Here is an 8,403-nt window from a genome sequence, read left to right on the forward strand (position 1 = left end):
GTATTCTAATCAAATAATCCACAAGACTAATAATTACTAATAATATAATCACTACTACTAGAGTAGACCCACAAATCATACGTCCACTAAATCCTCCACAAACTTTACAACCTATAGCTACATTACACGTACAAACCATTTATAATTATAAATCATTTTATAGAAATTAATTTGGCCTATAGTGTTGGAAATAGATGTGAAATAAAGGCCATATAGAAACCATTTATATTATAATTAGAAATAGATGTTGGCCACAAAAGAAGAAATATCAAATAAGGGCCATAATATAAGAAAACTTATAGAATAAATCAAACAGTAAATTCCATGTACGATTCAAATGATCTACAAAATTGAAAATTCCATGTACAATTTAAATGATTTCTATATATGGACATTCACGTGGAATACACACACAATACAATAGCATAAGACACACACACAAATACAATATCATAACTTAAGACACGAAATCGTTTAACATTTGTAGATAAAAAATCATTAATTTAATCTCATCAACATCAGCAATATTTTCTAATGTATCTTTTTCAACATAAAATTGCAAAAACATTCAACTCGTCTTACGACATGCACATCCTAATTAGATTTGTATTAATTTAAATTTTAAAAATTTTACTTTCAATTTTTTTTTTCTTTAAAAATCTTCTTTTAGCATATGCTACTGTTATTTGTCGTTTCAAAAAAAAATATTAAATGCATCCGAAACATTTGGAAACAATCTGCATAAATATTTGACAAATCAATAGTTTTAACACCGAACATTAATATAGTAAACAAATTCAACTGCAATACTTTCAATTAAGAAAAATAAACATCATCTGAATTGACATATTATAATTGATACAACAAATAATCAAGTAGATGACTGCTCTCCTCCCATTTCAAGAAAAAGATTAAGAAGAGGGAGGGAGAGTGTGTGCCTCTAATACCTTATCAGCTAGTGTTAATTGCGAGTAAGTGGAACCTGCAGATAATAATAATAATAATAATAATAATAATAATAATAATAATAATAATAATAATAATAATAATAATAATAATAATAATAATAACAATAATAATAAAATAAAATAAAATCTTACATATCTTTACACATAAATACTCATAATAAATATTAGTAGCACAGTCAGTGAAACCAATACTTAATAATGTACTACAACATTAAAGAATAGTACATATAAATTGGTCACCCAATTTGCTGATAACACACTTACATTTAGGAGGTCTTGTTCGGAAAAACAATCTACCATCTAAAATTAAGATATAAAGAAACTTAGAGCATCCGCAATGGGGTTCCTTGATAGTTTACTTGATAGCCTACTTGATAGTGGTTGTGTTATTGAGTAGGTAGTGCTGCATTGGGGTTCCTTGATAGCCTACTTGATAACATTAGTTTTGATTTTTATGTTTTTCATTTAAATTTAATTGCACAAATTTAAAAACACAATTTATTTCAAATTTAAATTGCAATAATTATAAAATCCTAAATATTACATAAAACTTAAATAAAATAAAAACAATTCCTAAAAATTAACTACTCTGGCCCTAGAGGTCCGAAACGTGCCCAAAAGTGCTCCATCAAATCATATCGGAGCTGAGCATGTAGTTGTCTATCTCGAAGAAGGCTATCCCTTCGCACATATTCCTCGAAGGACACCGGTGTTTGTCCAACACTCTCCGTCGAACCACTACTAGACGCCCCGTCATCATCTCTCCAGTTGGCAGCCGCTTCACCTTCGTGCTCCACAATCATGTTGTGGAGAATGATGCAACACAACATGATGTCCTTCAGGTGCTCTACGTACCAATTGCGCGCCGGACTTCAAATGATTCCCCACTGAGCTTGAAGGACTCCGAAGGCGCGTTCCACATCCTTCCGTGCCGATTCTTGCATCTTCTTGAACCTTGCCTCCTTCGGATTGGTTGCCATTGATGGACTCTTCACGAGGCAACACCACTCCGGATATATGTCGTCACACAAATAGTAACTCATCCGGTATTCGTGCTGGTTGGCATGAAAGACCACCGGCGCCGCAGTTCCTCCTAACACGTCGGAGAAGAGAGGAGACTGATTCAACACATTGATGTCGTTGTTTGAACCAGCGACGCCGAAGAAGGCGTGCCAAATCCACAAATCGAAAGAGGCAACGGCCTCCAATATCAAGGTGGGCTCTCCCTGATCCCCGCGTGTGTATGCGCCGTACCGCGCCTTTGGGCAGTTCTTCCACGCCCAATGCATGCAGTCTAAGCTCCCGAGCATCCCGGGAAAACCATGTCTCGCCTCGTGCATATGAAGTAGGCGTTGCACGTCAGTTGCCGTTGGACGGCGCAGGTAATGGGCTCCAAAAGCCCGTATGACCGCCTTGCAGAACTTCTTTAGGCATACACGACCGGTTGAGTCCGCCACTTTGAAATACTCATCGAACACATCCGCGCTAACCCCGGTGGCTAATTGGCGGATAGCCGACGTGCATTTCTGCAAAGGAGAAAGAGAATCTCGACCGAGTGCATCAGTGCTCATATGGAAGAAAATATCTTCACCTTGAACAGCCTCGACGATGCGCAAGAACAGCTCCTTCTGCATGCGAAATCGACGCCGGAAAAAAGTAGGGCCGTACGTTGGATTGTCGATGAAGTAGTCTTGCATAAGACGTACATGGGCCTCTTCACGATCACAGGGGACTTTTGGCACGCGCCGGCTCTGGCGCCGGTTGGGGGCAGTATGATTGAAGCAGTTGTTTCTGCAACTCAACCAACTCCATGAACTTTTCAGCGACTTCGTCGGAATCGGGCGAAGAATCATGTTCAGGTGACGACATTTTTGGAAGAACGAATATGATATTTTGCAAGAAAAATTGTAGGAGGAAGAAGGAGTGAGTTGTGATGAATGAAAGTGATGAGTTGTGATGAATGAATGAGGGAGAAGTATTATTTATAGAGAAAAAAGAATAAAAAAAAGGAAAATGGGCTCAACGGTAAAAGAGCCGTTTGAAAAAAAAAAAAAAATCGAAAATAGGACGAAAAAGCCGTTGAAAAATAATTATTTTTTTTATTTCGGGCGCGTGCGCCGCTCGAGTGCTACCCGAGCACTCGAGCATTCCTCGAGTCGCCCCCCGCCGCAACGCACCTACTCGACCGCAATGCCCTCCTCGAGTAGCCACTCGAGGAATGCGTTGCGGGTGCTCTTACGCAATAATGCTCCATATTCTTATTACGCTCTCATACATTCCCAAAGTTTTACCCGTGATGGACAATAAGCCCACGACTTACAATGCAGATGCAACCTCAACTCATTCACCATCTAATTTCTCAATAAGGTAACATTATTTTTTGCAAGAATAAACCGAAGCTATCACAACAACTAGATTGATCTCTTTATAACTTCTAGACACTTTCATACTTAAAAAAACATGTGAGATACAATAATAAATTAAATAATCAAAGTATACAGAAAAGATGTCCTCAAAATATTATATCGCCTCTTTAAATAGGATTGTCTTGCTCAACCCTAATTCATCTTTCATTCTAGGTAGAACAAATAATCCTTAGAATATTATTGTATTTTTGCTCAACCCCATAAAAAAACTCTATAGTGGATGTTCTTAGAGTATTATTATTATTTTTCTCTTCTTATTTTTTTTGTACTATTTAGTGGTTAAAGTGAGTATTTCCAAGATTAAATTAACCACGCTTTGAATCTCACCAACACTTTTATAGGTTTGAGCGTGTTACACTTGTTTTTCAAGTAAGATTTATCTATCATCTGTTTACCTAAGAGCATGAGTTTACCCCATTGCTAAAGCTGCTAACGAGCTTAGCCGAATACTAGCATGCTCAAGTTCGGCTCGTCTAAATATTTTGGTGTTCGAGCTTTCTCTTGTTGATCGAATTTGATCTCTATTCGAGTTCGGCTCGAGTGATGCCCAATAATGTTGAATTCGAGTTTCAACTCGAACTCGACTCAAGATGTTAGTATAAATGATGTTCGAATTCAAACTGATTAAAAACTCATAAAAGGCTTGAAAATATTGAAAATGTGCTCTTAATCTTAATCAATATATCACTCAAACTCGACTTGTTTAAGGCTCATGCACTAGCTCGATTGCAAGTTCTTGAATAGGCTCGCAAATAAATGAATCTGAACATATATATGTTCGTGAGTTCAATGAGTTGAGTGCTGTCAGACTTGAGGTCGGCTCGATAAAGTTATTGAGCTTGAAATCAAGATCAAACTCAACTCGTTTATTATTGAATTGAGATCCGAATGAATTTGTTTCGAGCTCAGTCTCAAACAAATTGTAAGTAAATAAAGAAATTTAAAGACCGCGCAACGGAGAACTTGAACCCAAGACCTCGGGTCTTGGATATTAACCTCCTACCGCTAGGCCAACACACATACCTCTATTCATTTACAATCATATCCAGTCCAGTGTACATTGATGGTGGTTTCCATTAACACATAAAGTTGTGTTGCCTTTTTTTTTTTAACAAGAATGATTACGAAGTATATTTATAATAAACCAAAAGTTTTCTTATCCAAGTTGTTTTAGGGTAAATTGTCAAATAAATTATGAACTACAACCCATTTTTAATTTCAAAAGTTGACAATTAAATATACAGTCTAGCTATATTTTTATTTTTATTTTTATTTTTATTTTTATTTGCAGTTAGAACTCAGCTGTGAGTTTTGCATTTGGGGTCGTGGCTTTTTGGGCCATTTGAGTTCTCATTTGTAGCCTCTTTCTTGCCAAAATAGAATACGACTCGTGCAATTAATATATGGGCTTTGATGTTCCTGAAAAAAAGGAACGTTTTCATGTATGGTTCATTGATTATATTTGAGTCGCAATGGACAATTTCACCAAAGAAGGTAATTTTACGGTTGATTTGAGTTCCAATTGCAAGAAAAAAAAAAAGTGTATTTAATTGTCAACTTTTAGAATTCTGTGTTAAAATTACAAATTTGATCAATAGTTGGTGATTTATTTGGTAAGTTACCCCGTGAAATACACGGATAACTTTTTTATGTATCTATATTTATATAAAATTGATATCAACTCAATCATTATATTTATAAATATAATTAAAAAATAATCAACTGAATATATTTGAGCTGAATACGAAAAAAATAAAACCACTTAATTTGATATATATATTAAAGCTTTTACATTTTAAATCAAATATTTATATAAAATATATCAAACTAAAGCTTTTATCGTGATCTTTAATTTGATATACATATTAAATATGAAGTACATAATTAGTAGAATTTCGCATTTTTAGAAAGAAATAAAATTTAAAAAAGAAGAAGATAAAACCGGAGATAAAAAAATATAATACTCCAGTAGTTTACAAATAAACCTTAATTTTATTATAATTATAAAATTACCTCTTAATTTTTAAATCAATTTAAATAGATTTCAAATTAAAATTTTGACTTTTTAATATAGCAAGATATGTTTTCATAAAAGAGTACGATATGTCACAATAAAATTAGTAGTACTTAACATAAATTGAGTTTTGAATATCATTTAAAGGTGTTTTTCTTAGATGATAGATGACGCCTTGAAGTTTTTCAGAAGAAGGAAAGCTAGTTATCAGACTTCGTTTTGGTATGATTTGACATGTAGGTAAGATTTTACTGATAAATTAACCTAAAATATGTTATTTTCGTAATTATACTTGAAAGAAAGAAGTTTCAAATTAGAACAAAGTATCTCACACCATCTCCAACCATTTACATTAAATCTAAATTCATTTTGCTTTCACTTCCAACATTAATTCTACTCCAACCATTTATATCAAATTCAAACTTAAAAAAACATTCTTTAAATATTCTCTTTTCACTTACTTTTTATACCTTTTAAATCATACCTATATATTTATTCAAATTAAACATTCGCCCCAAAAAATTTAATTAATAATTTCATATAAAAATAAATACTATATCGAAATTAATTTATTATTATTATTAAATAATCAAAAAATACAAAATTTTAAAATAAAAATTATTAAAATTCATTAAAAATTACATAACTTGGAAAATAAAATACATCAAACAAATCAACATACACATAAAATTCAAGACTATAAATTAGTATATTCTGCCCACAATTGTTCAATTAACTCATTCTGAAGTTCGAGGTGAGCATCTCTATTTCTTATCGCTCTATACCGAGATAGAAACTCTTGAAATCGAGCATTTTCATTTTGTCGCCATCTCAACCTCCGTGTGCCTCTATAAGCATGTTCAATTATATTATTTTAATGTCATGTGCTATTTATATAATTAATATTAGTTTAAATATTCTTGTATTATACTCCCTCCGTCACATTATTTATGGGACATTGCTTTTGGGCACGGAGATTAAGGAGTAGGATATTAAAGAGTAAAGGTGTGTGGTCCATTTGATTAGGTTTGTATTTAGAGATTCTTTATTAAAGTTATTTAAATTCGGTAATTTAATTTAAATTACTGTAATTTAATTTAAATTTTGAAATCTTTATTTAATTAATTTAATTTAAATTTAAATTATGAAATTTCAATTTAATTTCTGTAATTTATTTTAGGGTTAAGGTACAAATGCCCCCTTAAACAAGACACCCCTAGAGCGTATTCCTCCCCATTCTCAATGTTGGCTCAAATAAACCCCTAAAGTCCAAAAAAAAAGGTACATTTAAACCCGGGCTCTAAACGGCCGTCTAACGCCGTCCACTTAAATTTTTAACTTTTTTTTTCTCGTTGGCTGTGCACCAATCGGCTCATCTCCCCCATTTAACACCTTCAATTTCACAAACTTCACCAACTTCTCCGCCGAGTTCCTCGACGACACCAACTTCATCTCCATCTACCCCAAGAAGAGAGAAGCCATAGTCGTTAGGATCACCACCGCCGACTTCGAGTTCCTCTCCGGCGACATCAAGACCAGCATGATCACCGCCGACGAGCTCTTCTCTGAAGGCAAGCTCCTCCCCTTCTGGCAAACCCAGCCACTCCACGCCCTCAACCTCATCAAAACCACCGGCGGCGGTGCAGCAGCCGCTCCGCCGCTGCCGCCTCCCGATCAATTGAACATTAATAACAACAGCGACGGCGATGACGAGCATGAGCGGAGGATCAGCTAGTTCCTCGATGACGACCCCTTACCGCGGCCGCCGAAGTGCACCGTGTTGTGGAAGGAGCTGCTGCGGATGAAGAAGCAGCGGTCGTCCACGCTTTCGCCATCGCTGTCTTCGTCGTCTTCTTCGTCTTCATCGGTGGCGGCTGCGGAGGAGGAGATGAATAAGAAATGAGGTAGAAGTGGTGGTAAGGTGGCGGGAAAATTGAAGAAATGATTGGAGAGGACGAGATCGGCGAATATAAGGATTAGGCCGATGATCAACGTCCCCATCTGCACGGCACTGCCGCCGCTCTTTCCGGCGTGGAGAGGAGGAAGGTTAGAGAGCAGCTAGCCATGGCGGTACCTTGTTGGTGAAGAACGACACCTCATGATATGTCGTATCTTGCGCCAGTGCTCACCGTACACGGTGAACACCATGTCCTGACCTATACCCTCTGCGTGTGGAGGATCTCATTCGCCAGGTTCGGCGACGACACGACGGCGAGGTTGCGCTGCCCTATGCAGAGGAGAAAGATGTCATCGAAACGCTTCACGTAGTCGGTGAGGTTGCAGTGGTTCAGATCATTGCCGTTAGGAAATAAAAAAAATTAAATTAAGTGGACGGCGTTAGATGGCCGTTTAAAGCCTGGGTTTAAATGTACCATTTTTTTGGACTCTGGGTGTTTATTTGGGCCAACATCGAGAATGGGAAGGGATACGCTTTAGGGGTGTCTTATTTAGGGGGGCATTTGTACCTTAACCCTTTATTTTAAAGTCTGAAATTTAAATTCTGTAATTTAAACCTTTATTTAACTAATGTAATGGAGCAAAATCTGAACCTGTAACCTTAAATTTAAATTCTGAGACTTATCACGTTCTGTAAAAAGGAGTAAAATCTGTGCAATTCAAGTTAAGTAAAATCAGGCGCCAGAATTTCAAAACACCTGCCTTTTCATTGAAAATTTGGAAATTTTAAATTTCCCACAGTTTACAAGTTTCATCCCAGTTTCCAAAGACCAAATTACACAGCTTCTACAACCACAAAAACTACACTATGCCTAGGGAAAAAAATCTCTCCACATTTGAGACGGCAACAATAATCCAATTCCTCCTTGAAGACAGCAAAGAGGGGAAGCCTGCTAGAGGGAAGATTTCAGCCGTTGTTACAAAATGGAGCAGCTCGGGAAGCACAATCAATCGGATTTGGGCAGCTGCAAAAAAGCAAAAAGAGAATGGTGAGGTAATATGTTCCATGAGTCGAAAAATACAAAGACCAAGACAAAAA

The 8,403-nt window shown here is 36.0% G+C and overlaps 1 pseudogene; it reads left to right on the forward strand.

The window, feature by feature from the left end:
• The first annotated feature begins 6,738 nt into the window (after window positions 1–6,738).
• Window positions 6,739–7,914, forward strand: LOC130986568 (uncharacterized; annotated as a pseudogene).
• The last annotated feature ends 489 nt before the right edge of the window (window positions 7,915–8,403 follow it).

Source organism: Salvia miltiorrhiza, chromosome 5 (assembly GCF_028751815.1).
Source record: "Salvia miltiorrhiza cultivar Shanhuang (shh) chromosome 5, IMPLAD_Smil_shh, whole genome shotgun sequence".
NCBI classification, from domain to species: domain Eukaryota; kingdom Viridiplantae; phylum Streptophyta; class Magnoliopsida; order Lamiales; family Lamiaceae; genus Salvia; species Salvia miltiorrhiza.